Below are 12,224 nucleotides of genomic sequence, written 5' to 3' on the forward strand. Positions count from 1 at the left end.
ACTACTAATGAGTTGTTATGCAGTAATTTGTCATTTGTCTTCCATTGACCATTAAAAATAAGGGCTTGTGGAAGTTTAACTGATACACCATTGTTCATACGAAAATCTCATAGCCGGCCGGTGTGGCCGTGCGGTGTAGGCGCTTCAGTCTGGAACCACGTGACCGCTACGGTCGCAGGTTCGAATCCTGCCTCGGGCATGGATGTGTGTAATGTCCTTAGGTTACTTTAAGTAGTTCTAAGTTCTAGGGGACTGATGACCACAGATGTTAAGTCCCATAGTGCTCAGAGCCATTTGAACCATTTTTTTTTTGAAAATCTCATATTTACATATCAATTATTAAATTTGTTGTTCATTTGCTATGATGCCGAAGAGCCTGAGCTTAGATTTTATTACGTTTTGCGGGCCACAGAGCCCAAATAGTTTCTTAATTTACTCAGATTGACTCACTGACTTATAATGTAACTTTCTAAGGCCAAGGCACCATGATATTTTATTACTTGTTAATTATTTGAGCCCAAAGAGCCGTAATACTTGGATGTCATGTGCGTCATTAGTAGTTTTATTCAGCAAGGAAATTGAATGTCATGATCACCATGTAAATTTGTTCTGTGTCTAATATTCCCATGTAACACTGTTCGAGGGCAGTGCAATTGACATGAACAATACGACTCTCACGAGATGGCAAGGTGGACACCTGACCACAGAAGCAACTCTTCTGGGAAAGCGGTGCAACGTTGACACTGGTAAGATGAGGAGGCAGTTCCCTTGAATGACTCCTGTCGTGCCACATTCACCACCCCGCCTACCTCTCGGTGGGTGCGTACTGCATCTCCATTCCATCACAATACACCTTCTCGTCCAGTTATTAGCCCTGGAAAACACACATCACTGACTGAAGGATGCCATTGCAAGAAATCATGGACTGCTGATTGCCTGAAGACAACTGTTACGTCAGACAACGATCTGATCACGTAGTGACACTTCAGAGGCCATCAGATCGGTGCCTGCACCACCGATTATCAGGGATACTGTAAGTCGATCTGAGACATTAGGGAACCAATGAGGGAGGACTGCACAACTATGAACTCATTACAGAGTTCCCCGAAGTCGTGCTGAGCATACAGACAATACTCAGCTGACAATTGTTATCCACTGAAACTCAGAGTCATGTGATTCGGGTGTTTTCATATTGAAGTTAGCATGTGATGTCACACTCCTCCGTTGCTTGTGTGTGAGAATTAACATTATTATGACACCGTCCACACATCAAGTTATTTGTGAGTCAAAGACATAAACTTTTACTGTTGTTATATAACTATTTGAGCACAAGTTAGACATTAAAGTAGCAAACTCGTGAACTTCTTTATGACAGACATTGTAAGTAATGTGAGAAGAAAACAATTGTTTCCAGAAGCAGGCTATAGATATGGACTTTATTACCAGTCAACCCATTAGTTACGATGGAGGTATACCATCGGTTACTTGGACGAGGACTAACTCGAAGTTATGAGCAGTGTCATGCTTCCGCGAGAAGAGCAACAAAACTATAAACATTAACTCTTTTTTTCCGTGTTATTTGCTTGATCGAACTTTTCGTAAGAGCAATTCGTGTCATGAACAGGGAGTTTGGCGGAGATTAGTGTAATGTATTTATCTACCTGTGCTTGTTTTGTGCTTTAATTTTTGGTTTTCCAGCGACGCTGTCAAACACTAGCCTGTAGGCCCGACCAACAATCATGCACTAACACAATAATTTTGACGCACACCATCAGTGATGCTGCAGTTTGTTTGCATTTGTAACCTGTTATTATCTTACTGATCAAGGATGATACTCACATAGTAACTCTGACGTAAACCAACAGTGGTGTCACAAGGACTCTCTATTTATAGCACAAACCATTTTCACAGTCATTTGCTGTATATGCTATATACAGGGTGTTTCAAAAAGAATACCACAACTTTAGGAATTTAAAACTCTGCAACGACAAAAGGCAGAGCTAAGCACTATCTGTCGGCGAATTAAGGGAGCTATAAAGTTTCATTTAGTTGTACATTTGTTCGCTTGAGGCGCTGTTGACTAGGCGTCAGCGTCAGTTGATGCTAAGATGGCGACCGCTCAACAGAAAGCTTTTTGTGTTATTGAGTATGGCAGAAGTGAATCGACGACAATTGTTCAGCGTGCATTTCGAACGAAGTATGGTGTTAAACCTCCTGATAGGTGGTGTATTAAACGTTGGTATAAACAGTTTACAGAGAATGGGTGTTTGTGCAAAGGGAAAAGTTCTGGACGGCCGAGAACGAGTGATGAAAATGTAGCACGCATCCAGCAAGCATTTGTTCGCAGCCCAGGAAATCGACTCGCAGAGCTAGCAGAGAGCTGCAAATTCCACAATCAACTGTATGGAGAGTCCTACGAAAAAGGTTAGTTATGAAACCTGAATGTCAACTACCTGAGGTGATGGATCGGCCGCCAGGCAGCCCGTGACAGAGCACTTCATCACTGGCCTCCAAGAAGCCCTGATCTTACCCCCTGCGATTTTTTCTTATGGGGGTATGTTAAGGATATGGTGTTTCGGCCACCTCTCCCAGCCACCATTGATGATTTGAAACGAGAAATAACAGCAGCTATCCAAACTGTTACGCCTGATATGCTACAGAGAGTGTGGAACGAGTTAGAGTATCGGGTTGATATTGCTCGTGTGTCTGGAGGGGGCCATATTGAACATCTCTGAAGTTGTTTTTCAGTGAAAAAAGACCTTTTTAAATACTCTTTGTAATGATGTATAACAGAAGGTTATATTATGTTTCTTTCATTAAATACACATTTTTAAAGTTGTGGTATTCTTTTAGAATCACCCTGTATTTTCATGTTATGCTTTTATGTATCACCCACTGTGACAAGGGTGTCTACATAATTACGGTGTTTTGTCCACTTACTAAATGGTTGCATGCTTAATTCAATGGGCAATTCACTTGTTTAATGTCTTATGATAATAAACCAAATTTTTATAGTGACTACTAGTTTTCTTCATGCTTAGATTGACCCCTTCCATAATATATCAGTGTGACGTCGGGTACTCGAATTTTCATGTGTAACTGGACCACTCCTTGTAGCTTTTTCAGTAAGATATTATTCGGTGTACAACATTGCTTCTTTTAAATTTGCATGCTCCTATAGGGAGCTTCTCTACCCTATAGGTCACTGAGAACTGCAGTTAAAGCATCTTAGGGATGTGCTAAACAGCTCAATCGATACCTCACAGTACTCCGATTTTGGCAAAATATAATCATAAATTTCGATTTCAGTGGACACAAGAATGTGTTGATACAACCATGGATCAGTGGAAACGTGTCACCTGGCTGCGTTTCTTGTTACACTACGTCGATAGTTGTGTCCACATGCAATGTCATCCATGTGAAAGGTTGCCTGCAAAGTGGACCACACATCGGATGCATACCAGTAGAGGCAGTACTGTATAGTTTATGAAATATTATTAAATTATTATATACATTGCCAAAGTACGTACTGTGTCATTAATGTGAGTAGCTATGGTAGATTTATCTGGAATGTCGTACCTAAATGAATTTACATATTACATAAATTTAATTAAGAAGCTTCATCTGTATGACCCACATACTATATTGCGTATTTATTTCACTCTATCAAATACTTGAGTTGAAAGATTTCTCTTCTCTTGACTTTATGTTATGTGGCAGTCTACTAGAAAATTTATTGCTTATGGAGAAATCACCTCTTACATTATATGGCCCCAATATATGAGTAGCTTTTTGTGAAATCGCGCCAAAGTAGAAAATACCATACTGCCCTAGCAACAATCTGTTGTTCTTATTTTTGTTTCTATCTGTTCCATTCCTAAATCTCTTGGACATTGTACCTACGAGTTCACGCTGAAATGCATTTGCTTCTGATATTTGCCTAATTATTCCATTTCAGTTTGGAGCTTTTCGTTGCTCAATGGTATTTTTTGTGCTCTGTGTAATATCGATTTATAAGTTGCTAATTGGTGAGTGTTAGGGTGATACGCAAAAATATGGATGTTTGTATCTGTAGTAATAGGTTTTATATATATGATAAGAATACGCTAATATTTTCCTGGTCATGGTGAGGGGAAGAAATTTTATTAAATTGTGTCGTTCATACATGGGATCTATATGGTTGAAGTATTGCAGCCACTACTTGAATGTTTTAACCTTCTATTTTTTAATAATGCATCATGTACATATTTTTTGTAGAACTTAGTGTCTTGTAAACATGGTATGCTACTATTAAATAACTTTTCCTCAAGATGCATTACAAGACTGTTAACTATGGTTTTGGAGATGCTGCCATTTGGCTGTTTGTACACTTTATGACTGGAAATGAAATAATTCTAATTTAGTACCATTTTGAGCAGTTCAGTGAATTCATTAGTTTCAGCCACTGGAAGCTCTTTACGTTCTATGAAATTTTGTACAATAACTTCCACTCCATCATACATGTGGATGTTTGTGTATAGATAGTTGATATCTAGTGATAATATCTGGCACTTGTTAGGATTGAGAATCTTTTGTAGCTTAGAACTAAAGTGTAGCTGTTTTCTGCAGAGTAGTTATCGTCAAATGTGTAATTGTTTCTCAGAATCTCATTTAGTTTACTTGTCAGCTTATAGGCTGGGCTGTTTCTAAAGTTTGTGACAGGTCTAGCAGAACTGTTCTCCTTGTGAATCTTTAGTTGTGATGACAGTTGTGGTGCTTTGCGGCTCATGGTTATTCAACTGTATTTCTGTTTCTCAATAAGTAAGAGATCATTTTTATTTAACAGTACTTTGAGCTGATCCTGAAATTTGTCTGTTGGTTCTTTCTTTATCTGTACTATGATATTTTTCTGAAATAATTCTCAAGATTTTTCCAATTTTTTCATGTAGAATTGCTAATATACTACCCTTGTTTGCCTTAGCTACTATTGTCTTATGTTCTGCTAGTTTACAATTTATTATTTTCAGTGCTTTGCTGTTAAAAAATTTCAGTTCAAATACAAATATGAATGACAGAACTATTTTAACAGCTGGTAAGTGCATCTTATTTGATGCAAACTGAAACTCAAAATCGAAAACTCGTTGCATCCAGCCAATAAATGTAACATAACCCACAAAGCCGCCCAAAGATGTAAGCTCTTGAGAACCATCATGAGAGAAAATGAAAATTAATGATGCTGATAATTATTGTAAATTATCTTTTATGTCATAACAATCACAAATTTCCAGTCCACAATTACTTTATCTTTTATGTCATAAATAGTCACAGTTTCCAAACCACATGTTAATCCAAATGATAAATGTTTGTTTCAGCTGCACACAGTGATTTAAAAATCGTATCCTGCATAAAAACACTGAAAACAGAAAACCACCTCTACATTAGTTAATTTGAAAAGTAAACTCTCGAACACTGAATAACGGCAGTGTATTCTACAGTAACACTACGGCACAAATATTTGTATATTATTAATAACAGGAGTTCATTCTTACGTTTCTCCTTTTCCACCACTCAGCAACTATTTAAAACCCATTATAAAAACTTAACTAAACTCCTCCCGATAAGGCCATGAAGGCCAACGGCACCGACCGGCCGCCATGACATCCTCAGTCCATAGGTGTTACCGGGTGTGAATATGGAGGGGCATGTGGTCAGCACACCGCTCTCCCGGCGGTATGTCAGTTTCTGAGACCGGATCCGCTACTTCTCGATGAAGTAGCTCCTGACTTTGCCTCACAAGGGCTGAGTGCACCCAGCTTACCAACAGCGCTCGACAGACCAGATGGTCACCCATCCAAGTGCTAGCCCAGCCTGACAGCGCTTAACTTCGGTGATCTTACGGGAACCGGTGTTACCACTGCGGCAAGGCCGTTGGCAAACCCATTATATTTTCTTTTAAATTTTAAATTACCATATTAATGGGGATAAAGAAACGTATATAACTGACCATTACAATTTTACAGATTAAAACAACATGCGTGGCTAGAGATCTAGATCAGATCGCTACTTCTACTGATAGGATGGTAGCAGTTCTGCCATCATAGTTCCAGTAACACAGTGACTAAAACATAAAACATTTCACGAGTCTCTCCCCTTTCCTTCTAAGCTCTGGAGAGACTTTCCCACGATGCTGAGAGTTTAGAACTTTGGGAGGAAAGTATATAGTGGGGAGCCAGCCTGTCTACAGCGTCAAAGGTCCTGCTGAGAAGCATTCTTTTACTCTAAGCTGTGGAGATGAGGTGCTCTCGGTGGTGGGAACACAATGCCAGCGAAAGTCTGAGATCTGCGTTCGAATCATGGCCCAACAAATTGTTTTCACTTTTCTCTATTAACTTCAGAGAGCACGAGTCACTCACTGCCCGGCGCGACCACTTTTTATTTTTGGGGGCCGTGAACTTGGCTATGAACTTGTCGAACTAAGGAAAACGCTCGTTATTTCCCTCCCACAATGACATTACGTGAACACTGCTGCACGCTGCAAGAGTCGCGATATTGAGGAAGCTCGTAGTTAGGATCAGGTGAGCGGAAGCAGCTGTCCGCATACCACGTCAATTCCTGTGCACAAAGCTCACATGCAGTTAATGACGCAGTGCTCACATCGTTGCAGCAGTGTTTACCAAGGTGTCATCTGTAGCGTCCGTTGCGTCGATTCAGTCACTACTTCCCATTAAAACTCTTTATTCCCAGAGGCGTGCCAACTCTAGTGTAAAGCTGCGGGAACACGGAGCACGTCTAACAGAAATTCTTTCGACTTGCAACTGCTGGCGACTGTCGCATGTGTTGGGTGTCCACTGTCAATCTGAGGAACGTGGCTTTATAAATTTGGACAGCCTTGTCCAGAGGAGTAACAGCGATCTGGAGATTGAAGTGGATTAAAACAACATTCTATATCGCAACAATATTTTATCTATGATCTGTTTCGACTTCATGCAGAAACCATCTTCAGAAAGTGATCATCAACTGGTTGCTACTGGAGGCTCCTCGGATGCTCGTTTCTTGAAGGTGATTTCTACATAAAATAAAAAACGCTCATTAATAAAATATTATTGCGATCTAGACTGTTCTCTTAACCAAGAACGTTGCTTCGTCTCACGTTTTGCGACTAGGACCTGGAAGACAATGGTGATTGGGTGACGTGGCGTGGGTGGGGGGGGGGGGGGGCGTAATTACCGTCTGAGTATGATGGAGAAGGTAGAGGATTTAACACGGATGCAGTGACAATAAAACCAAGAGGTTAGAGTGATGAACGTGAACTCGAAATTCTGACAGCACTCTAGGAGGTACTAGATTGGTTTCTAGAGGTTGTAAGCGATAACTATTTACAACATACCTCAGTCGGTAGGCTACGTCGAGAGGAGCGAATTGATGTAGGACGCTTGTGATCCATGAAACCTGGAAAAATACTCATGCTGGCCTACAAAAGCTACCAGTGCAACGGCACATGCACACTGCACAACACTATGTTTAAAATCGTCATTGAAATATGAAAATCCCTTGTTCTTGTTTTTATAAAGTGTAACATTGATGTTCGTGTAAATATTACCAGAAAGTACTGTGAATTATCTCTGTATATATAAAAGGCAATGTCTTACCTGACGCACTTACTCACTGACACATCATCGCTCAGCCTAAACCACTAAGAATAGAAACTTGAAATTTGGAGAGGGTGTTGACCTTTTACTGTAGGAGTCGTTTAAGAAGGGATTTTTCGATATTCGATCCCTAGGGGGGTGAGACATAAAATGCAAAGTTCTGCGCAAATATGTCGCTGTTAAGGTAATTATGAAGCTAGAACTACGAAAATTGTTATTTGGTTTCTTCGTCAGAAATGAAAAATACCTAGTTCGGCATGTTGGAAATTCAAACCCTAAGGTGTGAAATAGAGTAATTTTGAAGCTAGAAATACGAAAGGTTATATTTGCTTTTCGGTCAGATCATCATCATCATCATCATCATTTAAGACTGATTATGCCTTTCAGCGTTCAGTCTGGAGCATAGCCCCCCTTATACAGTTCCTCCATGATCCCGTATTCAGTGCTAACATTGGTGCCTCTTCTGATGTTAAACCTATTACTTCAAAATCATTCTTAACCGAATCCAGGTACCTTCTCCTCGGTCTGCCCCGACTCCTTCTACCCTCTACTGCTGAATCCATGAGTCTCTTGGGTAACCTTGCTTCTCCCATGCGTGTATCATGACCCCACCATCTAAGCCTGTTCGCCCTGACTGCTACATCTATAGAGCTCATTCCCAGTTTTTCTTTGATTTACTCATTGTGGACACCCTCCTGCCATTGTTCCCATCTACTAGTACCTGCAATCATCCTAGCTACTTTCATATCCGTAACCTCAACCTTGTTGATAAGGTAACCTGAATCCACCCAGATTTCACTCCCATACAACAAAGTTGGTCGAAAGATTGAACGGTGCACAGATAACTTAGTCTTGGTACTGACTTCCTTCTTGCAGAAGAGAGTAGATCGTAGCTGAGCGCTCACTGCATTAGCTTTGCTACACCTCGCTTCCAGTTCTTTCGGTCAGAAATAAAGAAAAAAGAAAAAACGTGCTTCGGCGTTTTTGTAAATTCGGCCACTAAGGGCATCAATAGCAGACGACAAATTTTATGAAAATCTTTCATTATGAAACCATTTTTAAAGCTAAATCTATGGAAATTTGTATTTGGCATCATGGCTAGAAATACTAAAGTTGGTGTTTCAGTATTTTTGGAAATTCAATCCATAACGGGGTGAAATAGGGTATGAAAGTCTAAACCACTAAACACAGAAACTTTAAATTTAGAGAAGGTGTTGATGTTATACGGTTGACGTTGTTTAAGAAAGTTTGTTTTTAGACAGTCCACACCTGAGGGAATGAAACAGGAAATGAAAAGCTGTTTTAAAAATTTCGTTATTAACGCAGTTTTGAGTAAAGAACTACAGAAATTAAAAAAAAATTACGTGCTTCAGTGGTTTTAGAAAAGCAACAGCTAACGGGGTAAATTAAGGTATGAAACGTTTTATAAAATCCATGAAATTTTCTATTTGGCTTTTCGCTTGTAAACTAAAATATGTTCGTGTTGAAATATTTTTCGAAATTCTGAATCTAAGGGGGTGGATTTGGGGATGAAAATTTTTATGGAATTATTTCATTATGAAAGCGTTTTATATCACCCATTGAGCGGTTGAAATTCCAAAGACACTGAAATACATTTTTTTTTTTTTCTAACCGAGGAGCCAAATACAAATTTCCGTAAATTTAGCGTATAAAATGCTTTCATAATGAATCATTTCCAGAAAAACTTTCATCCCCTATTTCATCCCCCAGAACACTGAAACAGTTTGTGTAGGTTTACACATTAGCAATGTGCGTAACAACATGCAACTTCTATTGAAGACCATACAGTCTACGCAAGCAATGCAGCGGTCGTTAAGGTGGTAACAACATCAACAATTAAATCGTTGTGTTTGTTTGGCCTTTTTACTGTGCTTGTGAGAGTTAAGTTTCGATCGAATTGTAAATGTAATTAATTTTTAGCATAGCGTTGACGAAAGTTTTTTTTTTTTACTTTACCGTCAAGGGAAGGCTAAATTGGTAAAGTTAACGAAATAGCCGATTAAGCCAGTGGCGTAAGAGAAGGAAAGGATGCTGAAAATATGGCGCGACACGCATGCACCGTACCTAACACAGCTTTTATGGGCCAATTTGAGGTTTTGTTTTCCGGCTTGGTAGACAGTAGACGTCTTATATCAAAATGGTTCAAATGTCTCGGAGCACTATGGGACTTAACGTCTGAGGTCATCAGTCCCCTAGAACTTAGAACTACTTAAACCTAACTAACCTAAGGACATCACACACATCCACGCCCGAGGCAGGATTCGAACCTGCGACCGTAGCGAGTCAAATTGTTCGTCTCGACTTGCCCTGCACCAATGCGGTGCGTTGTAAACAGTTATATTTTGCGCCCTGCATACGCCATTTGACTTCTATTCACAAAGAATTTTCAAAGAGCGTCACGGAAATATTGAAAAACCCCAACTGCCAGATTCTTGAAGACAGACGCATATTACCTCATGTATGTCTACTTGTAGAGTTTCAAGACCTGTTGTCACTTGAAAAAATTAGGAAATAATCTTCAGTCTCTTACTTATGGCTCACGTAGGGACCGCGCACACATGATTAGGCCAATTATAGCGTTCAGAGAGTCTCTTAAGAAGTCTCTCTACCCGCACTAAAAATGGCTCTGAGCACTATGGGACTCAACTGCTGAGGTCATTAGTCCCCTAGAACTTAGAACTAGTTAAACCTAACTAACCTAAGGACATCACAAACATCCATGCCCGAGGCAGGATTCGAACCTGCGACCGTAGCGGTCTTGTGGTTCCAGACGGCAGCGCCTTTAACCGCACGGCCACTTCGGCCGGCTCTACCCGCACTCCTTGAGCTATTGGAACGAGAAGGAACCCTAACGTGTGGTACCATACTACTCACCCTCTTCTGTGAACTTCCCAGTGGTTCGCAGACTGCTTATGTAGATGCAGAGCTGGGGAGCGGAGCAGTATCTATTTACTATCAGAGGCAAACAAGCCGATTCATATTTTACTGAAGCGACGAAATATTGACTCAGTTAGCTTACCTCCAAGTTCCGCCGCTGATGTCACTGCTCGTCTGCGGACATCTCCGAGTAAATGTCATTGGAAAGTGACCTCGGCGGATCATAACAGAATAGATCAACATCTGAGCATCATCTCTACATGTCTAACTGCGTAGGTTCAAATACATCAATACGTTGGTACTCTCATGCTGCCTTAATTAACTACTTCAATTACACGACTCTTTCAGTTAGAGGAGGGTCCGACTTAGAATCTCCACATTATGATCCTAGCCCTACATTCTTAAACGTAACGGTTATGTCTACAACCAGCCAAGTTTCTAGTATGTTCAAAAGAGTTTTCGAGGATTCTAGCAACTTGTGGACGTTTGGAAAATTCCTTCTCTTTCTTTTTTCACTTCTAATTAGAAATTTTGACTAATGCTATGTGACTGTATGCATCGCATCGATTCACAAAATTGTTTATGCAAATTCAACATGGTGCTGCCTAGTCAGCTCCCTACGAAAATGTGAGGCAAATACTGTGTTTGTTCCCTTTGGTTCCCGATACTGACTAGTCTTTGAGGCCTTGTGAATGGAACAGTGCATTATCTAAAATTTATACACCTTAACATTCTGTGATTCTGTGACAGCCTTTCATTTAAGCTACAAACACTTTTTGTGGTATCATATTACGCTACATATTTTCGACATATATACGACACTGTTAATGATTGAAGAATCACTTTCAATGACCTTGTGGAAAACACTGTATGCGTGGGATGGATTCTTTCGAGAGAGTTTTAGCTTAATATCCTACTGCGATATAATCCTAAATTCCAAAATACTGTTATTGTCACCCTCTGAGTTTCATCTCGGCTCAAATGAACCGCTGGCTATGAGGATATTTTGGCACAGACAACGAACTGTAGACCAGAGTACAGGATTTGCGGAAAGCACTGGCTGCTTCCTTCTACGGTAAGGGCATTGGAAAGTTGGTACAACGCAACGAGGAATGTGTAAGTGGAACCGGTGACCATATAGAGAAGTTGTAGCTGTTGTTGTTGTTGTTGTTGTGGTCTTCAGTCCTGAGACCGGTTTGATGCAGCTCTCCATGCTACTCTATCCTGTGCAAGCTTCTTCATCTCCCAGTACATACTGCAACTTACATCCTTCTGAATCTGCTTAGTGTATTCATCTCCTGCTCTCTCTCTACGATTTTACCCTCCACGCTGCCCTCCAATGGTAAATTTGTGATCCCTTGATGCCTCAGAACATGTCCTACCAACCTGTCCATTCTTCTTGTCAAGTTGTGCCACAAACTCCTCTTCTCCCCAGCTCTATTCAACACATCCTCATTAGTTATGTGATCTACCCATCTAATCTTCAGCATTCTTCTGTAGCACCACATTTCGAAAACTTCTATTCTCTTCTTGTCCAAACTGTTTATCGTCCATGTTTCACTTCCATACATGGCTACACTCCGTACAAATACTTTCAGAAACGACTTCCTGACACTTAAATCTATACTCGATGCTAACAAATTTCTCTTCTTCAGAAACACTTTCCTTGCCATTGCCAGTCTACATTTTATATCTTCT

The 12,224-nt window shown here is 40.2% G+C and overlaps 1 pseudogene; it reads right to left on the bottom strand.

Annotated features, from left to right (window-relative positions):
* Positions 1–5,794: 5,794 nt before the first annotated feature.
* On the bottom strand, positions 5,795–5,912 carry LOC124778841 (annotated as a pseudogene).
* Between the last annotated feature and the right edge of the window lie 6,312 nt (positions 5,913–12,224).

Source organism: Schistocerca piceifrons, chromosome 2 (assembly GCF_021461385.2).
Source record: "Schistocerca piceifrons isolate TAMUIC-IGC-003096 chromosome 2, iqSchPice1.1, whole genome shotgun sequence".
In the NCBI taxonomy this organism is placed as follows: domain Eukaryota; kingdom Metazoa; phylum Arthropoda; class Insecta; order Orthoptera; family Acrididae; genus Schistocerca; species Schistocerca piceifrons.